Source organism: Fukomys damarensis, unplaced genomic scaffold, assembly GCF_012274545.1.
Source record: "Fukomys damarensis isolate Sample0158 unplaced genomic scaffold, DMR_v1.0_HiC HiC_scaffold_19, whole genome shotgun sequence".
Taxonomy (NCBI): Eukaryota; Metazoa; Chordata; class Mammalia; order Rodentia; family Bathyergidae; genus Fukomys; species Fukomys damarensis.
The window spans coordinates 20830004-20841654 of record NW_022900931.1 but is presented as its reverse complement, the minus strand read 5'-3'; the positions used below and the strand labels follow the sequence as shown (position 1 = coordinate 20841654).

Below are 11651 nucleotides of genomic sequence, written 5' to 3'. Positions count from 1 at the left end.
GAAAGGCTAATACACTAAACTACCTTGTTAGCTAGATTTCCTAAATTTGTTGTCTTCTTTTTGTTAGCTCTCTTTGAAACCTTGTGAGACAGTTCTGATTTGTCAGCTTTATTAGCGATCATAAAGAGACCCAAACGATGAGAGGAGAGAGTGCTAGACTTGGCGATGGCAAATCTTTGACACCAAGAGTGTTGTTTTGACCTACTCACTTCTTCAGAGACTGTAGAGCTGGCTGATTCTGCAATGATACCTCATGCAGAGGTCTGAGCTAAGAGCCACACAACTAAGTGAGCTGAGATTCCTGACCCCAGAAACTGGGAGGTGATAAAATGCTTATTGTTTTAAACTGCTCAATTTTGAAATAATTTGTTACACAATGATAGATAATGAAGGCATGAGTGTACAGACATTTAAAAGTCTAGACGTCATGTTACAAATAAGAGACTTGGATCTTTCCCACACATCTTTTTATCTTGGGGGCTTTGAGTTGGACACTAGGTCAGACACAATATGGTGGATTACCTTGTCCTCATCAGATCTTCCAGCAAAGAAGGGAAAAGATGCTTACTTCAGACGTGTTCTTCTGCGCAGCTGCTGAAGACCAAGTGGAGTCAGATTGTCCTCTGGGAGAGGCTTTGGGGAACCCTTCAGAAGAAGAAGAAAGTACTTATCAATGTGGAAGAGGAATATGTTAGAGGGTAAAGTTGCTTCCCATCAATCTTCCTCCTCAGAGAGGAGAATGAGTGACCATTCAAGGCAAGAACTCAACTATTTTTTCACCAGCAGAGTCCAGAGGTCATTCAGGGATGGGGGCCTAACGTCCAGGTATTCGAGGTGGACCCTTTCCAAACAATCTTTTTCTCTTCTGGGAGAAAGCAGTGCACAGAAAGATATCTGTGCTGAACAGCCTTATCTCAGAGGATAGAAAACCTCAAGGAGGTGTTTAAGGCTTTAAAATCCCGACTCTGAGAATGTGTCCTCTTATTCTGATTAACCACGAATAGCTGTCAAGTTCGTACATGGGTGAGGTGAACGTAAGAATAAATTCAGCCACCCGTCTTGCTTCAGGAAACCTATCTAGCTGAAACAAAGAGCTCGTGTAAGTATTGCAACAAAAATGCAACTTTAAGAGAAATGACCTGAAAAGTCAGCCTATGGGACATTCTTGGAGCATTGACTTGATTGTTTGATAGGAACTGGCTGAGGGCCAGGTAGCTCGTGGTGGGGTTATGAGCAGTCCAAGGGGCTCCCACGGAAATAGGGGTGGCGGTCGTAGGAGAGAGACAATCTCTGAGATTTCATGTAAAAAATGATAGGTTAGGAAAGCCCCTTAACCTGTTGCCTTGGGCAGGTGATAAGACAGTGAAAGGTGAACTGGAAGGGATGGGTAAAAGATACCGTAAAGCATGTTGTTCTGCCAACTGCACCCACAATTAAAGAGCACTTTGGCAGAACCACAGGAGACAGGGGAGGTGGAGGAATTGGTCCTAAGCAATAATCCATAGGCTGCTCTGGAAGGGAAAACAAATAACCAGAAAGAGAAGGATATATCTGTCCTTCCAGTGTCAAAAGGTGAACTCTAAATTTATCTTTATGAGGGCGAGTGACATTGTATTACAAGATTACTCATCTGCTTTTTTACATTGGCTGGCTAGCCATTTACTTAGACTTTCAACAAAACGATCTATTAATTATATCATCGGGCAATATGAATGACATATTAGATGGAAATAAAACGTAGGTTATAGATTGAAAGTCCAATATGATTCTACTTCTCTTTTTGTAGAAGCATACATGCTTAATATTATTCAAGAGAATTAATATTATTCAAGAGAAGAGTGCACATTACCACCAATGAGATATCACTGTGTACTTATTGGAATACTTTAAAGAAATGTTTTCTTTTTTTGGTATTAGGAATTGAACTCAGGTCCTTGTGCTTGTGAGGCAGGCAGCGGAACCACTGAGCTAAATCCCCGGCCCACTTTAAAGGAATTTTAATATAACAATATCAAGTGCCAGGAATGATATACAGCAAATAAAATTCTCACTCGTTGTTGGTGTGAATGCAGCTGAAAAATATTTGGCAACTTTAGTTTATAAAGATTTTTATTTTTACTTTGTAAAGTTGAGGCATTTTTATAGTTTACAAATACAAAGTTTTATTTTATAAATCCCCACTCCTCCGTTTCAAGAAAAATGAAAAAATTGTTATATATGTTTCTAATGGCTTTATTCATAATTACCAAAACCCAATTGTTCTTCGACTGATGGTCTGTAGAACACAAAATGACTTATTATTCAATAATTTTAAAAAATTATCAGTACGTACAATAGCCTGGAGGAAGCTCACAGCATAACTTCAAGCGAACACAGGCTGCATAGATGTAACCCCATTTCAAAATAAGCCAGAGGAGCCGAGTTAGATCCATGGGGGCCAGAGGATAGGGTAGAGAGAGAGGTTGGCACCAAGGGCAAAAGGAAGGTTTTTTGGGTGCTTGATGTGTACTAGATCTTAATTGGTTGGCGCACATATTACTCATGTTCTAGAATTCATTTTTCAGTTTTCTCTTTTGTCACAGTGATGATGTACTTTGTATTATAAATACCCAGGAATTAAGAAAAATTATTTTTAGTGTGCAGTTCTATAGATAGCTTTGACAAATACATGTGGTTATGTAAGCACTATACTGATCTGGCTTTTCTAAATACCACTCTTCACTAAGTAGAGCTAGAGATACTTAGAGGAAAAAAAATAATTAAAAAGCTAATTCCAAGGCCCAGGAAGGGAAATTCAAGACAAGTCTGGGATATCTCAGGGCTCTGAAAGATGAATGAAAGGTGGGTAGAAATCAAAAGGAGCCAGGAGTCAGCTGTAAAGGGCTCCTCACTACCCCGGCCTTGCACAATTTAAGCATCAAAATAAATGATGGCAATGGAATAAATGGGAGAGCTCTTTGGTACAGCAGAACATCAACAGATAAATAGAAGAAATGGAGCGGTTTAAAATCTCTCAATGGCTGCCCAGTATGCCAAACTTTGATGAGGTAAAGAGTATTTCCATGGTTTCACAGTGGAGAAACCTAGACAGCACCAATATAATTAAAGATCTAAGTTAACACTACTAGCATTCTATTCCTTTTGCTGTGATTGATACAAAGTGAAGGGTATGCTTTCACTTCTGGGATCTCCTTGACAAAATGTGTAGCCCCAGGAAAAATCAGACACAAATGAGGGACAGTCTACAAAATAATGCCCGTATTCTTCAAAACATGGTAAAGAAAAGCGTAGAAAGCCTGAGGGACTATTCTGGATAAAGGAAATTAAAGAGACAACAATTAAATGCAAGGTCGACCTTTGGATTGGAATCTAGATTAAAGGAGAAAAACGACAATAAAAGTACATTGCTTGGGTATGGATTATCAGTTGGATAATAGTGTTATATCAACACTAAATGTCGATAAGAAATGCATATTAAGTTATTTAGGAGAAAAGAGGCATGAAGTCTCCAACTTACTCATACATGTCAGATAAAAAAATATGCATAGGTAAAAAGAAGGATAAAGAAATTAGAGCAATATGTAAAATATTGGTAAAACTGAGCAAAGTGTATACAGAAGCCCCATGTACTACTTCTTGAAGCTGCAGCAAGTTTAAACGTTTGTCAAAACATGAGGTTATAAAAAATAATGTCTGGGATGAAGTTGTTTTGTACCAGTCGTTTGTTCCCAGGGAGGAAGCAGAAACACAACTAGAAATTTTGGGACTATTCATCTCTCCAGGTACTCTGGATCATTCTTAAATCTAATGGGACCCTTACCTAGCAATGATGATCTCACATGTGGGTGTATGTCTCTATGGAAATTTGGGGAGGCTCATTTCCAACTGGAAATATGCTGCATTACTGCCTTATTTACATAGCCCCTATAACTTTCTGTGTATTCATACTGTGTTATCCCAAATCAAAAGATGACTTATTTGTTAATGTGTGTGCTCTATAAAACTTAAGATCCCTGTATTTTGCCTGGGCTATTTTTGTAGGATAGAAATGAGACTAGAAGAAGCAGGGACATATTAATCAGCTGAGACTTTTCCTGGATAAGCTGTATAAGCATCAGGATTGGAAATATTTCCAAAGTGTCTTTGCACCTATGGCTGAGAACAAGAGGGGACAAGTGGGAGTTTTATGGGTGCTCTTCAATACCCTTAAAGTTTTCTACCATATTCAGTGATTAGGAAAGATTGGTAAGTCAAATTCATAAAAGAAGTTTCTCATTAAAAATTACATTAACATGGTGTCATAGAAATAATGGAAGATTTGGTACCAAAACGTAAGGATTTAGGTTTGGGAAACCACTCCCTGTCTCTATACTCAGTTCCTCATCTATAAAAGGCCATCGTGGCATGTTAACAGAGGTGAAGAGTTCTTGTCAAACTAACCATAAAGAAAAGATCGGTACATTGCACTACATTAAAATTAAGATTGTTGAAGAGGGATCTGAGACATACCGGGTTTTTTTTTAAATTTCTTCAGTAAGAACGTCATCCAAACAAGAAATAGCAGTTTAGGCAGGTTTCAAAGGACCCCAAGTTTAGGGAAATGCCAGAAAAGGATCAAAAAGTCAAAACTGACAAGAGATTTCACGCCACGTTTCATGACAAAAGTTCAAATTGAACTATGCTACTGATGAAAGAGGACACCCTATCCACTACGGCACTACCAGGGACTTGGGACATTTCTACGACCTGTCAGGCTCTGATTCTAATCTCTCTGATGAAGATAGCAAGTCACTGAGTCAACAGAAAATAAAGAAGAAACAGCACCGTACAAAAAAGAAATAGATTTTAAAAATGTGATTCAGGGAAATAAGAAAGAAAATTACTCAAAAGGATCCGGGAAATAAAAATGATTTAGACAATTTTGAAAGCAGAAAATGAAAAGCACATGTAAATTTAAGAAGATAGATTCAGAAGTAAGTCCTAAGAAGGACAGCGAAGAACTTACACAAAAAGTGCAAAAGCTAGGAAAGCATTGTTGAACATAGTAGAGACTCTTTTCCCAAAGAAAAACTAAAGACAGACCTAAGCAACTCTAAAACTGTGAAATCTGCCAAGATCGATTGTTCTAAGACAAGAGAAAAGCAGTCAGTGGTTCCGTTCATTATAGTAAGAGATGGTGATGGTAATGGGTCTGACAAAGATGTCCTGGAGGAAGATGCAGACCATGCCGATGAAACGGAGGAAAGAGGACGCTGAAGATGAAATCACGAGTGCGGCAGAGCTTCGTCCGATGATAGGAGTGAAAATGACAATAGTGAGATGATGAAAGTGACAGTGGCTCTGAGCTTGCAAGGGGTAAAGGAAATAAAGAAACTAGTTCTGAGGATGAAGGTGATTTGGCAGATTTATTTCCAAAAGAACCTGGTTTTGAGCATGTCTGGGAGAATCAGATAAAGATGCTCCTCAGCTGCTGAGATTACATGTCACTTAGCACTTTGCAACATGGACTGGGAGAGAGTAAAAGCAAGATTTTCTGGCTCTGTTTGACTCATTTAAACCTAGAGGAGGAGTTATATTTTTTGTAATCGTGTATCCTTCAGAGCTTGGAAAGGCGAAGGTGAAGGAAGAGCAAGTTCAAGGACCAGTAAAGTTAGAGAACCATTGAGAAATTACCAGTTCCAATGACTGAAGTACTATTATTACACAACAGCGAACTGTGATTCTCCCAAAACAAGTAAAATTTATGGGGCTTGTGATGGCCCGGAACTCAAACGTGGTTATTCTTTCATAGTTGTGAGATTTATACCAGATGATATTACTTTTGATGATGAGCCCAAAGATGTAGCCTCAGAAGCGGATTTATCAGGGTATAAACCAAAATATTTCCCATCTGCTGCAATGGGAGCATCAGTGGTGGAGGTCACTTGGGAAGAGACTGATCGTGAACGAATCACAACACTCAACAGAAAATTTAAAAAGGAAGAACTTTTGGACATGGATTTTCAAGCCTACTTAGCTTCCTCTAGTGAAGGTGAAGAGGTGGTAGAAGAGGAGATACAAGGTTATGATTAAGTCAAATGGAAAAGATGATAGGAAAATAAAAAAGTCAGGATGATGAAGAACAAATTGCTAAATATGGGCAGCACTTGCAGCTCATTCAAGAAAAAGAAAAGAAAGGAAAAGAAAATTACATGGAAATGGAAATTTAAGTGGGTTCCAGCCCTTAAAGAAAGTACAGAAGTAGTTTTAAAAACAAATTGAAAGGAAAAGAGAAACTAATCCACTGGGAACAATTTTTGGAGAAAAAGAAAGAGAAAAGATGGAAAAAGAAACAAAAGGCTCTTGGCTGAAGAGGCCAGACAGGATAAACTTTCCCCTGATGTTGAGTTGAATGTCCCATACTTTACTGAAGAAGTTTTAAAAAAACAGGTTTAAAGAAAAAAAATCAATGAAATCTGCAAAAGATGCTACCTCTCCAGAGGAAAGTGAAATAGAAAGACAAAAGGCTGAAATGGTTTCGCTTGTGATGGCTGAGGAAGAGGACAGCAAGAAACACTTCAGTTACTAGATTGTGGAGCCTGAGAATCTGAGCACAGAGAAGAAACAGGGGCTCCTGGCAAGTGTGAGGCCCTGAGTTCGATTCCCAGTTCCAAAAAAGAAGAAGAAGGGAAAGGGGAAACAGCTTACAAAAAAGAAGGACTTGTGAGCGGTGGCTTTGAGGTAAACGTTAGCAATGCATGATTTCAGCAAAGTGTACTTCCCATTTGTTCAGTTTGGATCCCTCAGATCCTATTATCAAGAAAATGAAAGCTGTGGGGGAAAAAAAAACCCTTGAGAAGAAAACCTGGCAATGAGAACAAAAAGAACAAGAAATTAATTATTCATGCAATAAAGAAAAAGGAAAGTGAGACTGAAAAGAAATTATAAAAGAAGTCCCTTGATCCTACTTTGTCATTGCTGATTAAATCTGTAAAAAATAGAACAGTTTCAAACAAAAAAAACAACAACAAAAAAAGAGTCAAATTACTGGATATTGTTTCTTTTTGAATTAAGAACATGTTCTAAAGTGTACAGAACCAGTAGAAGGGATATTGGGAATAAAGTCACCTTTTCACCTAAAACATCTTTTTCTGACCATAATAAAATTCCTGTCCATGTATACTTGTACTGTGTCATGGATGCCTGACAGACTTGTAATGTATATTTCTACAGACCAATCATAATTAAATCACCTGAATTATAAGATTTATAAAATGCATATATTTTATAAAGTTCAAGTCTTATAAGTAGGAAGTTACTAGAAATTAACTTCTTAACAGACTGTTTCCAATTCTGTATAAAAATACAGCAGTGTTTACTTGTAAATCTGTAAATGTTAGAGACAGTTTGAAAATATGTATCTGTCATGTGTTCATTTCTCTGGAAGCAAGAGACAGATTTAGATAGTTATTAAAACAATTTATTTTCTAGGCATATAAGATGAAAGCCAGGAACTCTTTGTTATGTTTAGTTGTTTATGGAATTAACTTATAAATAAACTTTTAAAATTCGTATTATTTTGTATGACACTGATTTGTTTCATTTATGCATCTCAAGTAAACTACTGCCTGGAGAAAATAAAATTAAATTAAATTAAGAACTTTTCAATGGGCCGGGTATTTAGCTCAGTGGTGCCACTGCCTGCCTCACAAGTGCAAGGTCCAGAGTTCGATCCCTGCTACAAAAAAAAAAAATTTTTTTTTAAATTTAAGAACTTTTCAAAGAAGATATCACAAAGAAAATGAATAGCAAGACCCTGACTAAAAAATCTGTAATATAAACAAATGATCAAAAAAGTCCTATAAATCAGTATAAGAAAAACATAATTATAGATACTTGACAGAACACAAAAAATACCCATATGGCCAGTAAACACATGAAAATGGGCTACATTCCATTGGTAGTAATCAAAGTAATACAAATTAAAATTATAGTGAGAGAGTGCTACATATCCACCCAAAAGGATAAAATTAAAAGCCAACAGTAGCAATATATTAATGAAAGACCAAGAACTCTCAAATACTATCAACTGGGGTGTGAATTGATACAAACAGCTGAAAGCAATTTGACATTACATAGTTGGCACATAATCTGTGACTCAGTAATTCCACTGACTTGTGCACTTGTGTACAGAGCATTCATAAAACATTATTTGTTGTTGCCAAACCCAGAACAATTCAAATTTCAATCAATGATAAAAGGATAAATTGATTGTGGCTTATTTATTCAATTAAAATGCTCCATAGCGATGAAATAAAAATGAACTATAGCTGAAAATAGCACAGGTAAATCTCAAAAAACAGAATAAAAGGATTTTCTTAAAGGATTATCAAAAAAGCTCGTGCAATATACACAGAACTGTTTAAATCAAGTTAAACAAAAGTGGTAGTGTTTAGGGACCCCAATAGGTATAGCAGAACTGTGAAGAAGTGATAGCCATATGTGTTAGGCCATGAATGTGGTAATGTGTTATAGAGGTTGGGTGATGGCTGAAAATTACGATGTGGGGGGTGCGTCAGGGATCTGGCAGTAGACCTTGACTTGGAAGTGGTTACACAGGTGATTATCTTAATTCCTTGAGCTGCCCATGTTTTGTGCAACTAACCACATGTGTGTTATATCTCATAATGAAGGGGTTAAATTTTATTTAAGAGTTCTATTTGCATCAGTTACATCTATGTCAAATGTTTCTTATGAGTTACCTAAGAAATGTAAAGGCATTTTAAAACCATAATGTGCCATATATTCATACTACTGTTTATATTAATGGCAATTGGTACACACCTATAAAGGACCAAAGAGCTACCCTCAACCATGAATATATTAGAGTAGCACATCCTTAATTGAAACATAACACTTTCAAGGGCAAAATGGTTACCGGCCAAAAGCCCTGTGAAAGTGAAATCATCCTGTCTAGACCAGCTCGGCACCAAAAGTAAAAACAGATGACTTAGCTATTTCCTTTTCTCTTCATATTTGCTAGTAAGGTTCAGTGATATGACTTCAGGGCTAAATATGTGAAGATTAAGTCAGAAAACTCAAGGTAAGAACTGAAAACCAAGGAGAAGCATCTCAGTGAAAAGAAATGATCACGTTTCTTCTGGCTTCTGTATATAGCTGGCATTTGCTTTAAACAATTGCTATATATTATTATCAAAAACACCTATAACATGATTAGAAATAACAGGTAGCTATCAGTTATATTAGCTTATAAATATTTTATTTAAAATCATGTATTTTGTAGATTTAATGGGATCTTTAATTCTATGTTCTCTACCATGTCTAAAGTTCTATTATCTATAATTAACAAATTAATAACAATTTTATAATGCTTCTTGAATCAGAAACATATCTAGAGGTAGGGGTTTTTATAGAAGACATCATTACATGTATATCTCCTCAATCTTTTATACTTTTAACCTAGGAATAATTTGTAATTTTCTCCTTTTTCCCTCCACAACAACTCACTATTCACCTGGTCTTCCTGGTTGCATTTTTGTTTTGCTTTGCATGTTTTCAGATTCTGTGTTTCCTCCTTCCCCTGAAAGCATTTTAGTTCAGCAAGTCACCGTTCCCTCCAAGGAGCTATGAAAATAACCTCCTAACTTGCCCTTCTGAACTGGCTCCACCTCCTCTAATCTCTCCCTCCGCTAATTCATTCTCCTCACGACATGCTTTTCAAAACACAAGGTGTAATCATGTCGGTCACTTTCTTTGAAAGCCTGATGGCTCGTCTCAGCTTCCAGTTTGATCTCCTGCCACTGATTCCACCCCGCTCCCATGTCCCCATGGGCTCCAGAGATACCATGTGCTACAATTACACTCCCTGAATCTTTGGGCATTCTTCCATTGTTAGCCTTTCTGGGCCTGGTCAGATGCCTACCCCTGACGTATCTGTAGGCGTTCAGAAAGTCTTCAGGTCTGGGACGTGTTCAGGGAGACTCGCCTGGCTCCCCAAGGCCATGAATTTCTTTCTGTTTGCGGATCCCATGGTGATTTGTTACCATCTTGAGTATCAGTTTGTAATTCTTAATTCCCCAAGAACAGCAGCCTTGTTTAATTGATCTTTGAACCTGGATAGTACCTAGCATATAGCTAGTGCTCAATAAAATGTAACGCTTATTACTTTTCTAATGTTATAGACTATAAACACAACAGTAGCAAATGAACAAGGGAACTCTTTTTGGTAAACCTGGCAATGACTGCTGCTAAAATAAAACGGGCCCTTTTATTTCATTCTTACCACCACAGAGCTATTCACTTCCTCTGCCCCAGCTACCAAGCCAGGTACCCAGGCATAATGAGTACTTCTTCCTTTTTCACACCACTCTATCACGTGGCGGTATGTGGGCTGCCACGGCTGGCTCAGAAAAAAGTATTTTCCCACTTGCCTTCAGTCACAGGAAATGCCTAGAATACTCCATGCATGAAAGATTGGCTTTTCTTTTTGATCTTAGCCTTTAAAGCTAGCTCCTTTCATTGTAAATGCTCATGAAAGCATCTCTCAGTTTCTCTGTCATTTGACATGAGGTTTTCAAAGTATCCCCCAAAGAACCTGTCTTGAGAAAAGAAATCTTCAGTTGTCATGTTGTGGGACTTGTCCTCTGTCCCACGTTCTGCACGCTCAGACAGCTGTATTAATCACCACTTGATTAGGTGGCGCCAATGAGTTTCGAAGCCCATCGTGTGACTGTGGTGTGAGCTCGCCCCCATTTGAATGAAGTCTTTTAGATTAAAAAACAAAGCAAACAAACAAAAAAAAAACGCTTGTGGAAAGTAAATGTACATTGTCAAATGAGCTGACCATCAGCAGTCAGTTTCTAGTAGCTGTACGGGAAATAATAGTAAGAGAATTCCTTTTGTTTAAGCAAATAATTGTCCTTCTTTTCTAATCATCAGATTTCATTACTTTTTGTCCAAATAAAAAGACTTTAGGGAAAACTATAACTATTTAACACAAACATTAAATTCTCATTTTCAGGACATATTAAAAATGAGCCAGTGGCACATGCCTGCTATCTCAGCACTCGGGAGGCTGAAGCAGGAGGATTGCCATGAGTCTGAGGCCAGCCAGAAATACACAGCAAGATGATGTCTCCAAAAAAAAAAACACCAGATAGATAAAGAGAGAGAGGCCACATATTCTGGTGAGTCATATTCCTACATCTGCCATTCATAGGTGATCAGCTTTCCAGAATTCAGGAGTTCAGGAAATCCATATAACATCCTATCTATTTTTTTTTTTTAGCAGCAAATGACAGAAAGCCTCAGTTAAAATATTTTACAAAGAGATCAGGTGGTCTCCCTCACAGAGTTCAGGTCCACTTCTCTGGAATCTCTTGTTTTTGCTTTTCTCTATCTGTTGGCTTTGTCTTCAGTGTTTAATCAGGAGAATGTACCAATTCCAGATGCTGCTTTCACATACAACACAACACTGAGTGAGCAATACCAGTGTCTCTTTCTGTGTGTCACACAGGATGACTTTCCCTGGGCCTGCAGGCAATCGTTCACCTTAGAAGAATTACATCACAAATAGTCGCCTAAACCAATCTCTGGCCAGGGACTGAGAGCAACACGATTGCTTAGCACGCTCAGTATTCAGCTAAATTGGT

At 37.7% G+C, this 11651-nt stretch overlaps 1 pseudogene; it reads left to right on the top strand.

Annotated features, from left to right (window-relative positions):
* The first annotated feature begins 510 nt into the window (after positions 1-510).
* Positions 511-9469, top strand: LOC104856632 (annotated as a pseudogene).
* Positions 9470-11651: the final 2182 nt, after the last annotated feature.